This window comes from Delphinus delphis, chromosome 5, assembly GCF_949987515.2.
Source record: "Delphinus delphis chromosome 5, mDelDel1.2, whole genome shotgun sequence".
In the NCBI taxonomy this organism is placed as follows: Eukaryota; Metazoa; Chordata; class Mammalia; order Artiodactyla; family Delphinidae; genus Delphinus; species Delphinus delphis.
Window position 1 is genome coordinate 113,417,741 of NC_082687.1, and position 21,093 is coordinate 113,438,833.

At 40.0% G+C, this 21,093-nt stretch overlaps 1 protein-coding gene across 2 annotated transcripts in view; it reads left to right on the forward strand.

Moving 5' to 3' along the window:
• Positions 1-19,134: 19,134 nt before the first annotated feature.
• Positions 19,135-21,093, forward strand: part of UGT8 (UDP glycosyltransferase 8) — a 98,072-nt gene continuing 96,113 nt past the window's right edge. For both annotated transcript variants that reach the window (XM_060012927.1, XM_060012926.1), the window contains exon 1: positions 19,135-19,329. The gene's annotated coding sequence lies outside the window, so the exon portion shown is untranslated. The remainder of the gene's footprint in view (positions 19,330-21,093) is intronic.

Consider the following 21,093-nt stretch of genomic DNA (forward strand, 5'->3'; position numbering starts at 1 on the left):
AGGGCTCTTCCTGTTGTGTGGAAGAGTAACCCCAAAGCCTGGGTTACACAGGCCATTTTCCAGGACTGGTTTTTCCACCACTTTATCCCGGAGGTACAGAAATACTGCTTAGAGAAGGATGTCCCATTCAACATTCTTTTGCTCCTCTACAGTGCTCCGGGCCACCCTCCATTCATGGACAACTTTCATCCCAACGTCAAAGTACTGCATCTACCACCGAATACTAATGTCGCTCATCCAACCTATGGACCAGGGAGTTATAGTGATTTTCAAGAAATATTATTTATGTCACACTTTTCATCAGGCAGTAAAGGTGAGTGACGAATCTGGAACAACCTTGTGACAATTTTGGAAGCACTATAACATCTACAAGGCCATAAAAAACATTGATTTTGCTTGGCGTGAAGTTACGGCCATCGTCATGGATAGGGTTTGGAAGAACTTTTGCCCGCAGTTTGTTCACGATTTTCATGGATTTGAGAAGGTGGATGAGGAGTCCAAAGAGGTCTTCAGCAACTTAGCGACCCTCAGCGAGAAGCTGAAGCTAGACCTGCAAGAAGACGACTTCATTGAACTTCTTGCTGTGCAACACGAGGAGCTGACTAATGAAGACCTGATAGAATTGGAGGCCCAGAGACAGGATGAAGAGAGACAAGAGGAAGAAGAAGTAACTGAAGAAGTGAAGAGATTCATGACGCAGGAAATGACAAGGGGATTTTCTTTATTTGAGGAGACACTGTTAGTTTTTGAGGCAAAGGACGTTAAGGTAGAACCGTACACGAGGGTTGCAGCAGCCATCCAGAAGGCAATCCAGTGCTACCATGTCATCTATGATGAGAAAAAAGAGCTACTACACAGACATCACTGGATCGTTTTTCCAAGAGGGTAGATAGAATTGAATCCAGCAAGGAACCAGAACCTGTGCCATCCACGTCAGGTGTGAGTGAAATTGCAGCTTGCCCTCCGTCTCCTGTTGTTGACGATCCTTCAGCTCTACCATCTCCCACGTCTTCTCCCTCCTCCAGTCAGTAACTCTTCTTTCCTGTTCACTCAGTGCCAGCCCCTGTATGCCAGCTGTTGTACTGTCCTACTATACTTTTCAAGGTACTGTACTGTAAGATTAAACATGTTCTCTTTATTTTTCGTGTTTGTTTTTTATGTATTATTTGTGTGAAAAATATTATAAACCTATTACAGTACAGTACTATATAGCCAATTATGTTAGTTGGGTACCTAGGCTAACTTTGTTGTACTTACAAACAAATTGGACTTATGAACGTGCTCTTGGAACAGAACCCATTTGTGTGTAGGGAACTTACTGTACTGCAAAACTTTCCTTCCTATAGCATCCTGTGCTGTTATTTGGGCTTTATTTGATGAGAACACACCTCTGAACACAACAGAAATGTGAGCACTAGGATAAAAGCTTCCAAAAGCTACAGAATGCACTCAAGGTAATTTTAATTTCTCACAGAGAATTCTGGGATGCCAAAGAATACATACCAGTTGGAGAAATTCTGGCCTAAATGAAAAACAGGCCATTTCCAGGAACACATACCCTGTTCATGAGATCTTACCATCACAGAGGCTACAGTAGAAGATGAGCAGAAACAAGGGTCAAAAGAAAGTGAAATCTCCTTAAAGACTAGAACACAGCTTAATAAATTGCTCATGTATTTATCTTCCTGACTCAGGCCTTGCTCTTACCCCTAAAAGACTCAAGGGAATGGAAAGATAGAAAACCTATTGAAAGGGCACAACACAAAGGCTTTTAAAGCCTTCTGAATCACAGCCAAAGCTCCATCCTCCTAGCAGACTAGTGTTTGCCTTTTTACTCCTCAGAGGTGAAGGAGAAGGAGTGTTAGATCCCCCCTAAATTACTAGAGTTTAGACTGCTTGTCTAAAGGTGAGTTAGGAAACAGACAATGTGGGGGGCAGTTAAGAGCCCTGGGCTTCAGTTCGGGAGGCATGGAAACCAGGCATTAACTCCTGGTGTTGACTGGAGGCAAATTATTTCATTTCTTTGTTCATCATTTTCCTTTTCTTTCAAACTTGGCAGTTGGACTAGACCAGAGGTCTCTGTTGTCTAGTTCAGATTTGAGGTCTTATGATTCTGTGAGATGGCTGCAGAACATGATGGAGGAAATCACAGTCAGGATTTCACGGGACGTCCCTGGTGGTGCAGTGGTTAAGAATCCGCCTGCCAATGCAGGGGACACGGGTTCAAGCCCTGGTCCAGGAAGATCCCACATGCTGCAGAGCAACTAAGCCCGTGCACCACAACTACTGAGCCTGTGCTCTAGAGCCCGCATACCACAACTACTGAAGCCCACGTGCCTGGAGCCCATGCTCCACAACAAGAGAAGCCACCACAATGAGAAGCCCATGCACCGCAACAAAGAGTAGCCCCCGCTCGCCACAACTAGAGAAAGCCCGCACGCAGCAACGAAGACCCAACGCAGCCAAAAATAAATAAATAAATAAAATAAATTTATTAAAAAAAAAAAGATTTCATCGACTCAAGCCACAGTGCTACCCTGATGTCTGAGTTGTAGGATATCATTGAGGTATTTTAATAAGTAACCTTCTGCCCTCTTGGGTAGAGTTTAAGACATACCCTCTGGTCTGCTGTACTCAGTGGGACATACATTGTGTTCCAGTTTAAGTTTTTGGAAGGTGGGTGGAATCTTTTCTTCTTGGGAGCAAGTTGTTCCACTTTGACTTCTAAAGGGCTTCGTGGAAATGAATGTTAAGTTTAAATCAGGAAAAGCAATTTTAACACCACACCCTAAAAAAACAAAAATCATCTTTCAGGGAGGTAATGTTTCATCACGTTAGTCAAAAAGCAAATCTTATTAAGATAATAACTTGTCATCTGTGTGTTTAGTCCTTATTTCACAATATAAGGGTAAAAATGCTACAGTGTGTGTGTGTGTGTGTGTGTGTGTGTGTGTGTGTGTGTTTAATGCAGTTGTCAGTGAAAACTAAAAGTAGGCATTTTGACCCAGGAAATGTCAGAATCATCAATCCCAAATTACTGTCATTCAAGACGCTCATCTGAAGTTCTACAAACCTGCCTGATGATCAGGGAACTTTGGGGAACTTTGTGAAGCAGATCATTCCTGGCTTTGTCTCCTAGGGCAGTCTTTCCCAACTTCTCATGCTCTGTAGAAGCACCTGGGGAACCTTTAAAGCTCCAGATATCCAGGCCACGTGATAAAATCTCTAGGGCTTGGCCTGGGTGTGAGTATTTTTTTGCACTTATTTCTGAAATATAATTGACATATAACATTATATTAGTTTCAGGTGTACAATGTAATGATTCGGTATTTGTATATACTGTGACTTGATAACCACAATAGGTCTAGTTAACAACCATCACCATGCATGGTTAACAAATGATGTTTTTCTTGTGAGGAGAACTTGTAAGATCTACTCTCTCAGCAGCTTTCAAACATACAATAGAGTACTAGTAACTATAGACACCATGCTCTACGTTACATTCCCATGACTTATTTTATAACTGGAAGTTTGTACCTTTTGACATGCTTCACCTATTTCGCCTCACCCCCTACCCTCGCCTCTGACCTCAGGCAACCACCAATCTGTTCTTTATATCTATGAGCTCTTTTGTGTTTGTTTGTCGTTTAGATTCCACATATAAGTGAGATCATATGGCATTTGCCTTTTTCTGTCTGACTTATTTCAAGGGCATGAGTATTTTTTAAAGCTCCCCAGTGATTTCAACGTGTAGCCAAGGTTGGAGTGATTAGAGAATGATCCCAGAAATCAAGGGTCAAAGTCCTGACCAAGAATCAGTATTTTTAGCAGTAGCTTACAGGTAATTCTTATGAACACAAAGTTTGGAAGTTATTAAATTTGATATACAAGGATATATTTCAAGTTATTTAAAGAAATAACTATCCACATTTGACTAACTTTAAAATATATAGTTCGTAATATATATAATATAAAGTTTCTCTTATTTGGGATAAGAGATGTTTTCAGAACCCATGTGGGGTTTAATTGACATTATGTTCCGGATCCTGACCCCATATCACACCTGTCTTCTGGTTCACTCTCACTCTGGTGCACCTAATTAATATTCTAAGCAATGATTCTGTTACATCAGAGCTTCCCAACTGGCAGTTGTTCTTGAAAATGCAGTGAGCCACACCCTAGACCTTTGAGTGGGAATCTCTGAAGGTGGTGTTCAAAAATGTGCATTTCTAACCCTTCAGAAATTTGTATTTCTAAACCTCCTGGGTGGTACCTGGGTACAGCAAAAGTTACAGACTGCGAGAGCCAGAGAAGACAATGAATGGTGCGAGCACAGGAGGCAGATACTAATATCCTGCTCTCACTTCCTCCAGGCAGGGCACCTTTCATAGAGGCAAACTAAGCCACTCTGTGGTAACACTAAAGGAAGCTTTTGAAAGTGTTTGGCTTGTGGACCATGAGCACTGTACATATGAAAGGTAAATATGACTCACAAGTCAATGAAATCGCACCTTGTTACTCCACAAACATACTTAACTCTGTGTAGACACTTAAGTGGGAACATGGCCTAAAATTAGGGAAAGTAGGGTTATCAATACACACTCACTTTGTAGCTCCTTGTTCTTGCGAGGTTTCTGTGTAGCGCAGACTTGAGATGATAAATTCATTTTCTAGAAAAAAATCTTAAAATTTTGATTATCATCATCCGGTTGTATATTGAGGTATTTTCTTATGTTCACCAAAGATGCCCCCCGCCAAAAGAAAACCCCTCAGGAATAAGTGACCTAAAGTTAAATACTTTTTATAAAATACCCACTTGTTTAACATGTCTACCCCCGTAGAATGTGGGGCAGTGCAGGAACTGTATATTCTGTCTTGTTTGCCATTGTGTAACTAGCCCTTGGCGCTCTACCTAGCGTATACGTGATTGAAAGATTTGATTATTTGAAGAGCAAATGAAGGCTATATATATCACTTGTTGAAAATTCTCCAAATAAGACAAGTTTATAAAAAATTTTCACTTAAACTTATAACTAGAATGGTGTGGAAAACAATAACAGCAGCAGCAGTGACAATCTAGTAACTTTAAACTTGGAAATACAAAGTAAACTCACAGATTTCCTTATGGGATATATTCTGGATAGGAAGTACAGACATTCTAATTATCTATTTTAGATGTGAAAAGTGATGATTCTTAACTCCCTCAGCAAACATCTCAAAGCCCAAATTAGGAGTTGGACTAGTTGCTATTTTTAGCTTTATATTAGCTATGTAATTAATATTAGTTTTTTGTTTTTGTTTTTTTGCGGTACGTGGGCCTCTCACTGTTGTGGCCTCTCCCGTTGCGGAGCACAGGCTCCGGACGCGCAGGCTCAGCGGCCATGGCTCATGGGCCCAGCCGCTTCGCAGCATGTGGGATCTTCCCGGACCGGGGCACAAACCCGTGTCCCCTGCAACTGATGCAAGAAGCATAGTGATAAGTGTTGCATGGTAGATAAGAGGAGACTGGTAGGTTACCCTAATTTAGTTCCGGACCTCATCACTTAATAGCTATGTGATCTTTGGTTACTTATACTTGATAAAATTAATTTGCCCTAGATATAAAATAGGAAGAGTGTTAACATCTTGGAGTTGTTGTGAGAAGTGAATTCAATAATGAGGCAAACTGCTTATCATACAGGCACAGATGAGTGTGTGGCAAATGTGAGCTATTATAAATTTTATTTGCATTATATAGCAAGATAGTACCTTGATATATTTTGAGTTAAAACTGCTGACTTACATAACAGATCAGTGGTTTTCAACTTATGAGTCTTCAGTACCTGGGAAGGCTTGGATTTATAGTAACATTCCTGGAAATTAATATGTATATTTCAAGCAGTAAGATTCTGAAAGTATAACTACAGTCATTCATTAATTCGTAATCTTCCCATTATGTTCTGTGTCCCTGTCATTGTAGAATTTACAGTTTAGCAGAGGATAGAGACAACGGAACAATTACAATAAAGTAGTATAAAGGCCAGGATAGGGAAAGTATAGGGGTATAACAGAGATGGGCAACCAACCTCAACAAGGGCTCATAGGATATTTTCCAAGGAAGAGAAGCTTGAGACCCGAGTAGCCTAGCCAGGCAAAGTTTGCAGAGAACACAGGCACTCCACATACTTTATAAAATTAAAAATAAAGAATTTATAAGCAAAAGGTTTTGCACCACTAGTGACAATGGAAAAGCTAGCATTCAAGGAACATATTAAGATCTTCAGATTGTACAGTGAGAATGTTTAATCCTATTTCTTGAAAGGTTTAAGACAATGTCATATAATATCTTCAATCCTTCTAGAGAATTCAGTGGAGTGCTGAGTAGATAAAGCTCAATATATATTTGTTGGAAAGTACAGGTCTATAGTTTTGTACTGTTATGGCTCAGGGTCTGTCTGGTGAGATTGGTATCCATCATACACTGGGGTTATCAGCTGAGTGTCCTGACATTTTAGAACAGAGATTACAAAGTGGGGAAGGAAGTGAATTGTGTTCTATTAATCCATTTAATAATAATCCAGTTTATATACCATATATACATAATTTCAGAAATATATATATATATATATATATATATATATATATATATATATGAATAGCTCTGAACTCTTAACACACAACAGTAGTGGGGTGATGTTTCCAAGGCTGTTGCATCACATTTTTTTCCCTCTTGGTCCCTGGTTTTGATTGTACATCCATGTGTTATAGAAATCAAAGAATTATTGCTGCGAACATCTTGGTGGAGTTATTGTTTCAGTGTGAAATGACTCTAGATGTTCCTGATGTCTTTTTATCGTTGAAATAACAACTTGACTATACAAGATAATTTTTTGTATTCAGTTTTCATATATGACGTTATTTGTTGTACAATATCATTGGCCAGAAAACCTAGATGTCTCAGTTCAACTGCAGATCTGCCTTTAATGATCTCTTATTCTCTGAGCTAATAAGTCATACCTTGCGTTAGACCATTATTCCTTTATAAAATACATGTGATATCTATCACCAGCCTACCTCCAAGAATTCTACAAATGATTAGTGAGACAATAATTTCAAAGCTGTCTGGTGTTCTCTGGGGAAAATACATTGCATGAAATTAGCATTAAATAGAAGAGTGCATCGGTATACAAATGAGAAATAATGATAATCCTTTACCTTTTATGTACTCTTAAACCTTATTAAGAAGTCAACAGACTATTTTTATAATGTTCTCTATCAAGAGGGAAAAAATGATGAAATAGAAATGTGTCTACATATGTGTGTATATATGTTTTGAGCAGAAACTAGCTTGGGGGAGAATAATTGGAAAACACAGAGATTCTTGACGCCTTAATTTCTGTAGAGACAGTACACACATGCAAAGTGGGACTAATCATAGGATACACAGAATAACCATAAATTGTTCGGTAATCAAATGCGGAAAAAGACTCAGAAAGGGAAAGTTATTTTTCCAAAGTCACACAAATAGAGAGATGGCCAAGAGAGGATACTTTGCTCCCCTTCCACATTAAATCAGTAAATAATAAGCACGTGCCAAGCATCCTTTTCGGGAAATGTAGGAGTGAGGTACAGTTCCTCAGGAATATACAGTTTAGTATGGTTTCCAGCTCTTCATACATTTATATTGTATTAAGAGAAGCAATTTGAAGAAAGGCATGAATGAACTGGGGGTCCTTGTGATAAAAATACATCATTTTGAGACATCCAGAGTGATGTGTTTTATATATTTATATACATATTATATATATTATGTATATAATATATAATATTCCTATATAAATTGGAAAGTTAACTCTTTTGGGAGAACAAAGTAGGGAAATGCAACAGGTTAAAGGTGAACAAAATCTGTTGTGAAGAATTTTTGCACTAAGAATAAATATTCATCAAATTAATACAAGCACAGTACACCAAGATACCATGTCAGTTACACGTTCAAAAAACCTGACCATCTTTCGCTATTCCATATTTGTCTGCTTTTACAATGTACTAAGTTAAAGATAGGAGTAGCTCTGCATCTAGAGGGCACACTCACCTATACTATTATATCCCTTTCTTTGTGGACTAAATGTCCCTTTTCACAGGTGTAGTTAAAATTAAGCCCAGTCATTTTGTTAGATAAACTAGTTACTGCTACTTCCGGGTAATTTCCATAAAGTACTGGTAAGACATAATTCGATACCTAAAGTTCTAAATGACTTAGTGGTCTAATTGCTTATCTTAGTGCTTAAGACATCTACAGGGGAGAGCAAAGCCTTTAAACCATTAGGGCTGTGTCAACTACTTTACTCACTTATTTTGTAATGTTCTAATGGTTGCGATCTCTATTACAGGCCAAATCCACGGTCAGATTTGCAATCCTGATCTATGTAATCTGTATTGCTTCTAAAACCCTAGGCACTTATTCTATATTACGAACCTTCTCTCACAGGAATGTGTTTTTAAATATGAAAGTAGTAGGCAGAATGAAAAATATAGGTTCTATTATGATACAGTTAAGTAAGCTATTCTTCTATAAGCTCACTTTCTAAATACTCTGTGTCAATAGTAAGACTACGTTTACTACCAGATAATAATCACAAAATCATAATTTAAAAAACTACCATTTCCAAGCAAGTGTTCTTCAACCTATTATTTATTTAAATTGACTGAAACTCAAGTATCCAATAGCATTTATCAACTGCCTATTATGTTCTAAGCAGTAGGACAAATGTATTTAATAATTGCGAATCTCGCTTCAAAGATATATTTTCCAAAAAAATTATATTGACTCATAGGTTTGAGGCTAATATTATTAAAAATTGATTTGATTTGAAAGTGGCTATACATATACAAACTGATTTTAAAAATACTTTCAAATGTAACTACCTAAAAACACAGTTGTCCTTCAGCTATGCTTTGGGATGCCCTTCAACTCTGTTTCTATTTCTCAAAGTAGATTTGAAAGTTCCCACTTGGAACTGTTTTTAGAGCAGGTTAACAAGCCACAGTAAACATGTAAGTGTCAAACAGTAATCAGTATCGAGGCTGCAAAGAACAAAAGAGCTTTATGTGGGGTCTTAAGTATTGCAACGTGAGAAACACAGATTTGGCTAAAATTGAAAGAGTGTTCAGGAGAAGAGAAAAAGTCAGGGTCTTATACAGACAAAAGCCACACGATTAAGGTTGTCTGGCAAGAATTGTGATCGACTCTGACCACGAGTCAGGAAATATTTCTCCTTAAGGCATCATGAGGAATTTTAGGATAAGGATCTGAAAGTATCTCGCGTTTCTGGCAGATGTTCTGGATGCCTTCATTAGGAAAATAAGTGGTCAAAAGTCAGATTCTGAGATGTGCGTAAGTCACCCTTTCTCAGTGGCCTCCCGACTCCATTTTAAGAGAACTCTCCTAGCAATACCAACTTCATTTTGATTTTCCCTTTACATAAGAAGTTTCTTAGTAGTCATGTTATTTTTTATTTTTTACCGAAATATGACTTTACCATCTTGACTTGACCCAGTTCACCAGGTTTGCTTGGCTCAGAATAGCATTTATTTCCAACAAGCAAATTCATTCACAAAAGACAAAGATTTCTCATCATTGAAAATGCTCCTGAGAATTGTGCCACAGGCCCTGATGGCAACTTTTCAAGATTAGTTCTAGCTTTCCTTGACTAATGGCTACTGTAGACAGTTTCCCAAGGTAAGGGCTTGGTAGGAAATGATTTATTTGGATGTCTAAGTTCTGGTATTTTTGTTTAAACAACCTGTTTCATTAATTTATGTTACTTGATTAGGCATTGTGAGTTAATGATTTTCTCTGCTATTTATGGTTATTTACAGATCTTATAAACTAACACAGCTCTTACTGCCACTTCACTCCAGCTTTGAAGGGATCATTTGAAACTCAATAATGAAGCATTAAAGGATTTTCAGGTATTTTTATTAATTAATGAAAACCAAGGCTAACAAATATCTCGTACCTATGTCTTAATGATCTTGTGTGATATTACAGACACTAATGGTTTCCTTTGCAAGAGTTAGTTAATGGTCTTATGCCTTTATTAACAGAATCCCTCTCTTCTATGAAACGACCAGAAAGTGGGTGTGAAGAAAGGTGGAATACTTCAAGGAAATACTTAAGGGGAGGAGACTAAAAGAGAAAAGAGGACGCAAGAAAGAATTTCTTATTGTTTTAAGAATGCATGCTTCTCATTAACTTTATGTACACTGCATGAATGCTAGCATGGTGCAGGAAAAAATATTTCCGGAACAAACTTTAATACTATTAATGGGAGCTGATTCTGCAGTCCATTCCATTTTTCATTACCATTTTAATGGTTTTAAAAATAAGCATTTGTTTCATTTGAATAATTCTGAAGGCTCTGGGGCAAAGGACCTGTCCCTACTTGTTACCCTGGGGAGAGTAGGCCTGGTGCATAGTGACAAGGGAATGTGGGAGCCTGATAACAGAAGTGGGCATAATTTGTCCTTAATCAGCTGCTCAGGAATGAAAACTGACCAGACTCTAGCCAGGACCTCCAAACTGGGTCAAGGCTATGCTTTAAAAATTTTAAATATAATTTTAATTATATTACAGTAGTAGATGCTTAATACATATTTATTGAATGAGTTGTTTAAAGTTGCATATTATTTACGGTGCATTTTTGAAATTGAACATTTTTTCATGTTTTATATGTTCTAGGACATAAATACAGCTTTATACATATGATTAGATTGAACATCGGCACAACTCTGTACAATACACTTACAGGTTATTGGATATTCTCCTATGTCCACTCTTTCTGATGGACTTTAAAATAATTTTCTTGAGTGCCAACAGTCCTAAAAAAAAATAAGCATTTGTTGTAATTAGCTACAATTATTATATGGCTATTTTTCAGTTATAACTACAGAATCCAAATCAGGGTTAATTCTAAGATATTTCAAAGAAACCTGTAATCATAATTTACACCAATCATAATTTTAACACTTCTATTATCTCTAAAAATTATTAGAACTACACAAATGCTTACAATCAAATTGCCTCAGTTTTCTCACCTATAATATAAAAGAGTAAAACAATTGATTAATTCTGAAATCTGGCTGATCAAAATAAAATTGGGAGCTTTTATTTTGAATGATTTTTAAAATTTTGAATAATTTTAGACTTACAAAAAACTTGCTAAAATAGTACATCGAGGTTTCGTACTCCGCACATCCATTTTTCCATAGTATTAACGTCTCATATTAATATGGTACATTTGTTACAAATAATGAACCAATACTAATACATGATTATTAACTAAAGTCCATGCTTTATTCAGATTTTCTTATTTTTTATCTAATGTCCTTTTTCAGGACCCCATCCAACATACATTACATTTAGTCATTATGTCTCCGTAGGCTCCTGTCTGCTGTAGTAGTTTCTTAGACTTTATTTTTCCAAGACCTTTACGCTTTTGAGAAATACCAAGTATTTTGTAGACGGTCCCTCTATTGGAGGTTACCTGATGCTTTTTTCATGATTAGACTAGGGTTATAAGCTTTGAAGAAGAATACTGGAGATTTTTAAAAATATACATTTCTGTATTTCTAATTGTGTGGATCTAGGATGGGGCCTGAGAATTTAAAATTTTTCAAAGTCTCCCCAGGGTTCAATCATTACTTCTGGTGGGTGCTATTTGCTCTGTCTAGTAACAACCAGAGAGTTAATGATTAAGATCTGAGAATCTAATCTTTCTTCAGTTCTGAAAAATTCTCAGCTATCAAAATTTCTTTTGATATTTCATCCTTTCTTTTCTTCTGAAACTCCAGTTACATGTATAATTGAGGTAATGCATTCTCTAGGTCTCTTAATGTTGGTGCGCACGTATATGTGTATGTTTTTCTCTCCTCCATCCTGAATGAATTTCTCAGAACAATCTTCAGATCTACTAATTTCTCTTCACAGATGTATAGAATTTATTCCTTACAATGAATTTTTAAGATTTCTATTTCCTTTTGCATGTCCAAACTTTTCTTGAGATGTTTTTGCCTTATAAATTCAGAATGAATTTTTCATTTTGGTTTTTAATAGATGCGATTTCTTTACTAAGTGTATTTTAAAGTCGTTGTCAAATGATTCCATAAATTAATATAATTTACAAAGAATTCATGCTTGTAGCAAAGCAGTTTTTGTTTGCCTTTTTTTAACCTTAGAGTTCTTCGTTTGTCTTTGGATTTTAGTATATATTTTATCCTGACTGGAGAGGGACAACTTTTTTCTCCTGGTCTGGCCTTTCTCATCTAATAGTTTTCAGGTGCCTGTGATTGCCTTCACCTTGCACTCCTGAGCCACCAATTCAGAACCAAGTTTTATAACTGCTCTGGGGAGATATTGAAGACACCAAAGGTCCATGCAACTGGAGTCGGCTAGCAACTTGATTTGATTCCTAGTTTTCGGTCCTCACACCCCCTGTAACCACTGTTTTCTATGTGGCTAGGTTTCTAGCCTTTTTATTCAGACTCCATTCACATTTGTGGGAGTTCTGGTCCAGCCCTTAGTTCCTCTTCCTGTATGGAGTACTGAATTAGTTATCTATTGCTATATCACACATTACCACAAACCCAGCAGACTGAAACAAGACACATTTATCATCTCACAGTCATGGGTCAGGAATATGAGCATCGGTTACCTGGGTCTTATAACCAGGGATTCTCAAGGCTACATGCCAGGTGTTGGCCAGGTTGCCTTTTGACTGGGGAAGAATATACTTTAAAGCTCATTCAGTTGTTTGCAGAATTCATTCCCCTGCAGCTGTATGACTCAGGACCCCAACTTCTTGCTGGCTGTTGCTTGGAAGCCACTCTTAGGGCCTAGAAGCTGCTCTCAGTTCTTTGCCACAAGGACTCACCCCATATGGCCGCTTACTTCCTCAAGCCTGCAAGGAGAGTCTCCCTTCTCAAGAAGGACCCTCTTCTTTTAAGGGCTTTCACCTGATACCCTTAAAGTCCTACCCACACAGAATAATCTACCTTTTGATTAATTCTACATTACCTGATTTGGGGCCTTAACTACATAAAGGCCATATTCTAGTGGCCAGAAGCAAGTCAAGGTCCCACCCACACACAAAGGGAGGGAATTACAGAGAGCACGATGTCAGGAGGTGAGAATCATGGGGTTACCCTGGGGTCTGTCTGCTACAAGCACCTTTAGTCCCCAAACCACCATCAATGCATCAGTATCTAGTCCCAGAAGACACAACTCTTGGCCCCAGCTTGGCCTCCTGCTTTGCATTTCTGTTCTATTACTAGTTCAGGAAGATGTTTACCTTGTTTCTCACTTCCTCTATGTCTATCTAATTGGTGTGTTTTAGCCTTTTATATTTTATCAGGCATAAATTTGTGTTTGAAACAGAAAGGTTTTGTAAAAGCATGAACATATGAAGCCATCTTACTCCATCAAAAAATTTCTACCTTATCAGGGTTAGGACAAGTTTCTGAAACCCTGGATATGTTTTAATGGTAAAGAAGTATTTATCCAAATGGTTTGGGGAAGATGGATTGGTAGAGAGGATTATTTTTGGTGTGAAAGGATAGGGAATTGGTCAATATAACTGAGGCACTTAAAAATTAGCCGTCACATTTTAAAAAACAATTGTAAAAGTAGTCTACATCTGCTTTACAGCAAGAACCTCAACTTCTAATTATACCCTGGAAAGACCCACTCAATCTTGATGTCCTCACACTACAGAAATAGTGCTGTCACTGACTAGGTTTTTTCCTACCTGGCTTGCCCTTTGTATGGGATATTCCATCAGACAGTTCTTTATTACACAAAAGTAAGGGAGCCAGTGAATGAAAAACAAGGCAAGAAAAGAGATACTCAAAACAGGATTCCAACCATAAAATCAAATACACACAGGTAACATAATGATGTGAACACTAGGGTCAAAGTCCTTAGTGTTTATTGTTTTTCATTGATACAGAAACCTACTTTCTTTGCATACCTTGGGAGGGTCAGGCTTAGGCCTGACACTTATGAACAAAAGTATACTTAATAGTTTCATCTGGGAGTTAAAGCCTGACCTGAGAACGTGACTATTTAAGCACCATGATTTTAAGATAACCATATGAAATGAGTCACAAAATATTGCTAATACCAATCTGCCAGGGCAAGTCCTTTATTTCTTTTCTGAAAATAATACAATTAGTTCTTTATGTTAAAAGGCAGAGTGTATAATTCTAAAAAAAAATGTGGATTCTGGGGGTCTTCTTTAACTTTCCCAATAAATGCAAGTTGACTAGGCAGATAAATTAACAATTACTTAGGGAAGCACACAGACTATGATACCAGGGGGATGTAATCTAGGTCATAACATCTTGATATTTTAGAATTATGTTCAGTGGATCTTAGAGCCACTGTACAAGGGCGATTAATTAAAAAAATGGATGAAGATTAGTATCTATGAAAGTATAAAGCAGATATGGTAAACATGACCTCATTCACCTAGTGCTGGAATATTAGAATTAGTTGGTATTGCCTTGAGTTTGCAGGGTATTAAGGGCAAATAAATTATGATGCTATAATTGTAATATATTATGAAGCTCTTTATTCCCAGGAAGCACCACAGGCTGAACATAGAAAGGCTGTACTATGTAACACCCACGAAATGGTGGGAAAGGAAGCTGTTGCGGACCCAGGCTTAGTTATGTATGATGTCATGTAGTACCACTTGTTCTCTTTTAAAATCTTGGCTGGTATCACTGACAGAGACTCAACATAGGGCTACATAAGAATCCAGGATAGCAAACTTTCCAGTTCTGAAAGGCCAAAGGCCTTAAGACAGATATTCTATCTCCATAGTTGCCCACAACTAACTCTGAACAGGGTTCATCATGAAGTTTTAGAAATTATTTTAAAAGATTTAACTTACTGGGTACTAGATTAGAGAGTAAAGTTTTATTGATGACATTTTCTAATCATGAAAAGAAATATTGCTTTAGAAGGACATATAGAATAAGCTAGTGATGTCTAAGCTAGTGATGTCTATAATCATGTAACCAAAATTATTAAAAGTACAAGTGTTTTTTTTTTTTTGGCTTGCCCTTTATATCAGGTATTCCTTTAGACAATTCAAAAAATGTATCTTTTGATGAGAATCGAGTAGTTATCCATCACTTCCACAATTCTAGAAATCCCTCTTTGTTTCTCCAATCCTTCTGTTACAATTTGATCCATAGATCAACATTTTCTAAAGAAACCTATAATGCATAATAAAACAGAATTAAGATGAAAAATGAAAAAAACTGCATATATTAAAACTTATAAAAATGAAAATATTTGCACGTATTAAAAAAACGGGGGCTTCCCTGGTGGCGCAGTGGTTGAGAGTCCGCCTGCCGATGCAGGGGATACGGGTTCGTGCCCCGGTCCGGGAAGATCCCACATGCCGCGGAGCGGCTGGGCCCGTGAGCCATGGCCGCTGAGCCTGCGCGTCCGGAGCCATTGTTCCGCAACGGGAGAGGCCACAACAGTGAGAGGCCCGCGTACCGGAAAAAAAAAAAAAAACAGGATATGGCACTAAGTAGAGTGTATAGTTGAAACCGAAAGCAAGAAGCTGATGTCTGCAAGAAAATAAGAGATGATGGAAAAGGAAAAAGAGCCAAAAGGAGAAGGTGAAGAGGAAGTGAAGGTGAAGGTGAAGATAATCTGCCTGTTTTTATCTTACGGACTTTGTGTATGATTTTCATTCTGTTTGCCCTCAGGTTTGGTGTTCTTACAGTAAGTCAGAGTCTATAGGAAACAGGAATTAAACAAAATAATTGCAACAATTTTAAACTGGATACACAGAAAATTAAGCCCCTCTCATCACTGTGACTTGCCTATTTAGCAGCTGTTCTGGGGGGTAAAAGAGGAGACACAGCAAGGCAGACTGGGTTTATGTGCTTTTTGAATTCCAAGGATTCCCCAAATAGGTTGGATTTATGTACTTCAACATTTTCTCTGACCAAGACTTGAACTCCACTAGTCTGGGTGGACTAGTGGATCTAGTTTGAATAGACTAGTGGCTCAGGGTGTGATCTTTGACTCAGAATTCAATTCAGTTCCCAGTTTTGCCACTTTCCAGTTTGACTCCCCGAACTTCTGCTACTCTGTCTTCAACAGGAAAAAAATAATAGTACCTACCTCCAGGATGTTTAGGAAGATTAAATGAGATCACTCATTAACTTAGCATTGTGCCTGGAATTACACTTTGAAAACTCAAGTAGGAGCCGTAATAATCATTATTATTATTATGGAGAGCAGCATCAAATTAGGCCTAAAGACTTTTTGTGAGCATTTAGACTCTCTATGCTCCTCAGAGGTCCAAAGTAGATAATCACATTTCTTGGGAACTAAGCAGAGCTCAAAGGCCTAGTTTGTGAAGCCAGTGATGTTTCCAGTCATAACGTACCGCACTGCAATATATTCAGATATTTGGGACTATTAGCAAAAGGGTATTGGAATGTACAGCCACCCATATTTCTCCCCATGATTAAACTTAAATTCATTCTGCTGTATTCTATACTATATGGTCTATATTACAAGGCAAATGATATAAAACTGTACCATTTATAACTGATTAAAGTCCCAGAGTCCATGGTTAATAATCACCAGGCTGAGCTAGTATTTCTCATAAGTCATTGTTATCTCCCGATAAAATCATATGGGCCCAAACTGACTAAAGAACCAAAAGCATTTTTTTTAATTAAACATTTTTAAATTAATTTTTTTAAATTAAAAATTTAAAAATTATCAGTATACTGATACACTTGGTCTACCGAAATAATGAGGGAATTTTAATATCACATTTCACATTGGCTAGGAACTTCCTTACTACAGATATGCTGTTCAATTCAACATTCTATAAACTAAAGCTGATAGGCAGAATTTTGTGTGAATCTGGATGGGAGCTTGGAAGATGGATTAAATATGAAAAATGCACACTCTACCTTCAAGAGAAGGAGGAAATGCTTTCATTATTTACTTTATCCAGCCATTCAGTCAATAATATGAAGTGCTAAGTGCTGGTAGATTTTTTAAAAAAGAGAGAGACACTCACCAATTTTCTTTATACTTTCAAGCTCCCAAAATGCAATTCAACTATTTATACAATGACTGACTTAACTTGTTTTAAATTATGGGGTGTCCTCTGTGTGCAGAGCTGTGAGAACTCGATAATCATTATATAAAGAAAGTGGGAGGCAACAGAGAAACCAAAGAAACAACAGACATGGACATATCCACACATAATAGAGCAATGCATTTTCTTCCCAAAAGTCTGCCAAAATCTTATACAATGGTCAGTTTACATGGCTTTATAAGCAAAGAAATGTGACACAGATTTTTAAAAATTTTTCACACAATAAAATTTAACGTTTTCACTTAATTTCTAGTAATCTTTTTTGACCATGAATTTACAAATGCATTATGCAACAAACAGCTTGCAATTGCTTGAACAAGTGCTTGAAGCTTGACACTTGAGAGAACAGAGCTTTCAAAGTAAATGCTTAAATTCTCTTATGTCAGATTGTTACCTATGTTCACATTTTAGGTTTTTCTAATGAAATTAAAAAATAGAGGACAGTAATCTTCTTGGATTAGGTACAAAGGCTGAAAAAATATCCCCTGTGCTTTTCACAATATTTCAAATTTCTGATCTGCAAAGAAAGTAAGCACATTCTTTTCTGAAATCCACATCTGGAAGTCTATCGGTGAACATTCTTTAGTATATGGACTTCGGACCCAGCACTTATTAAACACAGAGTCATAAGTAAAATGAGAATAACAGTGTATGTTAGATTTTTCCCCCATTTAACATTAAGTAATACTATACACAATAAAACATAATTTCCGTTTCCTTTTCTAAGAGTACAAAGTCCCAATCTACTTTTGAAATTCGGTTTGGAGCAAGAAAAGGATGGCCTGACGGCATTTTTCCCAATTCCAATGATTAAACGTATAACGTTCACGTGCAGTGGCAGCATCTTAGCTTCTGGAGCTTACACCCGACATGATTTTTGCTTTTCTTAAAGTTATGTCGTATATATATTTATCGAATACATTACCAATCATGCTCAAAGGAAAAGCCAACAACACTATTCGATTTTCCTGGTTTCCAGGAAGCTCGCACCCTAGGGTCGGACTCTTCAAGGCGCTTGGGCTCTCGGGTCCGAGGCGCCACGGGAAGGGCCGCTCCAGCAGGCCTGGGTACGCAAAGGTGCTTCCTGGCTGGGACGCCAACTTGGCGAGGATCTGCTGTTGGCAAACACAGATTAGTCAGGATAAAGTCGCCACAGACTCAACCAAGCAAAGCATAAATGGCCCTTTCAGCACAAGCCTGCGAGGAGGGATGTTACCGAGCGCAGCAACCCAATTTCTTTTCTCCGGGATCCCCAAACTCGTGTTTTCGAACGCTTTCCGATTCACGAGGCAGGTGGCTTGATCACCTAAGTGCCCCTCACCCCCTTTCCTTCGCGTATTTCCTCCACCTCCTAGCCCAAGTTTGACTTTTTAATGGATTCAGGAGGACTGAGGCAGACTAGGAGGCTGGGAAGGGAGAGAAAGCGCACTACCACCACATCACGCGGATTCGCGCGGTGCTGGTGCGATGAAAAAAGGCGGGCACGGGGACCAGACGGGAGGTTTAAGAGAGGGCACAGGGCACGCCTCGCTGGGGGAACAGGGGGCGGGGCCACGTGCCAGTTCCAGGGTTCCGAGCTCGAGCACCGGAGGGCTCGCAAGCGTCCCAGCCTGTCCGCCGACCGCCGCTCCGCCCGCGAGCATCCCAGTCCCAGGACTCTTAAGCCCTCGCTCAGCCCGCGAGCGCGTGGCACGAAGGCGCGTCCGCATCCATGCCCCAGCCGAAGGAGCAGGAGGTGCTCGCAGCCCCAGGCGTCTGATGCGAGGCTGAGCACGTGGCTGCCCGCGTCGTGCCCCGCTGAGCCAGGCGCGACAGGAGAGGGGCGCGCTCCAGCTCTGCTAGCCGCGCGCTAGGCGAGGCGGGGCGGGGCGGGGCGTGGCCGGGGGGGCGCGGCCGCCCGCGGAGAGCCGCGGAAGAGCAGGCGCGCCGCGGCCGTGAGGGAGGACACGGTTCAAGCTTTGCAGTCAACTGTGAGTCCCGAGAGCCAGTCCTAAGCTAACACACTAACTCTGCAGCCTTCCTCACGACCCCAAGCCACCGAAGGCGGCGACACCTGATCCAGCACACAAACGGGTCCCTTCTGTCCCCGGATACAATTTCGCGGCGGAGACGCACTCAAACTCACGCGCAGCAGCCAAGAGCGGAGGTAAGCGGACGGACCACGCCGCTCCAGCGGGCGGAAGGGGGGCGGGGCGGCAAGAGGAGAGGGGCGTTGTTTGCTCCCTGAGGTGAGTGCCGGGCGGATGGCTGCGACCCAGGGGTGGGGGATAGGGATCCGAAAGTGCAGATGGGGTTGGACTGAGGGGGTAGGGGGTTGGGGGTGGGTAGGGTGTGGGGCGGAGGTGTGTAAAGGAGATCTTTCCTTGCTGCCTCGCTCGCGCCCGTGCTCCTTTCCCGGCCGTATGGCGCCCGTTTGAGGATCCTCTCGCGTTTCGTGCGTGCAGGCTGAGAGAGGGGATCACCCGGCGTGGATCTGGCCAAGGACCTTGCACTTGACCCCGGAGCTATCGGCACCGCGGAGCCCCCGCCGCCAGCCAGGGATGGGGGCCCGGGAGGTGCTTGGGAAACTCTGCAACTCTCCTCTACTTCGTCCTCTCCCTGAGGGGGAACTAGACCTGGGTGCATTGGGGGTAGCGCGTGTCTTGGGGCTACACACACAGACGCACAGAAACAGGGACCTTTCAGTGCCCGCAAGCCTGTGCGACCCCCGGAAATGGACAGTGGTCGCAGGGTCTCCGCGCGGATGCGGGAGCCATATGGCGTGCCCTTGCTTTAGAGAAGCGTGTGCGGGTTAGGAGGCGAGAGAAGGACGCGCTGCAGGAAGTAGGGCGCCTTCCACGGGCTAGAGGAGCGGCGAGGGGGCCTGGGATGCGTGGTTTGGAGTTGTACGAGGCAAACCGCATCGGAGTGCGACAGGGCAAAAGGACAGTCACGCGTGGCGAGGGGGTTACTCAATCGGTATGTGTAAATTCGCTGGTTTAATGGAGGGTTTATGAAGTTGAGTACGGGGAACGTGCCGCTCTGCAGCACTTCCGTAGGGAAAGTACCACCTCTGTACCTGTACCTCTGGTTCCCATCGCCGAAAAGCAACCCCAAGGGGTGGGGTGGGGGGTGGTGAGGAGGGGAGAAAGTGAAAGAACTTCTGAAAGTACTGGAACTCGGAATACTAGATTGTGTTAACTAGTCATTATCACGGGGGAGAGGGCGTATCGCAAGGGGGAGGAGTGGGTAGCATTCGAGTCACCTGCATTATGAACCAGTGTTAGCAATAGAGGCAGCCTTTTATTTCAAGTGGGTTCCACCCATAAACGATAGGAAAAACACTACTCTAAAAACCTTCGATTTCCCTTGGGCTGTCATCTCGTACAATGAGTTTTTTAAGATTAATGACATGAAGGTGTGGTTGTTTGGCTAGATGCCAAGTGTGCTGTTGTTTCTATTTATGATAATTTCATGTTCAAAGAAAAAATAAGTCTGCACTCAGAATTGGTGTAATTGGTGTGCTTTATTTCCACTTACTCCCAGAAAAAAATGCCACTTGAAGGAAGGCTAGGAAGTGCTTTTTAATTGGTATGTTAATAGTGTTAGGAGTAATCACATTTTATTCCCTGGAGAGTTTTAAATTAATGGAAGAGTCATGCACATCAATATTGTATAGTGAGGGAATCCGAACTTTGCATTAATTGAATTAGATCATAAACCAGACTATTTTTTCTGTCTCAGAGAGAAACAGTGGACTAGCTTTCTCTTATGGAAACTATCTCCAGGCAGTTTGAGATAATTGCTTTTGGACTGTTTCTGTTCGGCAACTATTCTAGATAATTCTAGAGGGAAACACTCAAGTGCTATTTGATTTGCCTGTCACCCACAAGGTAAGGTTGACATCTTGTGTGATTTAGAGCTATAGCAG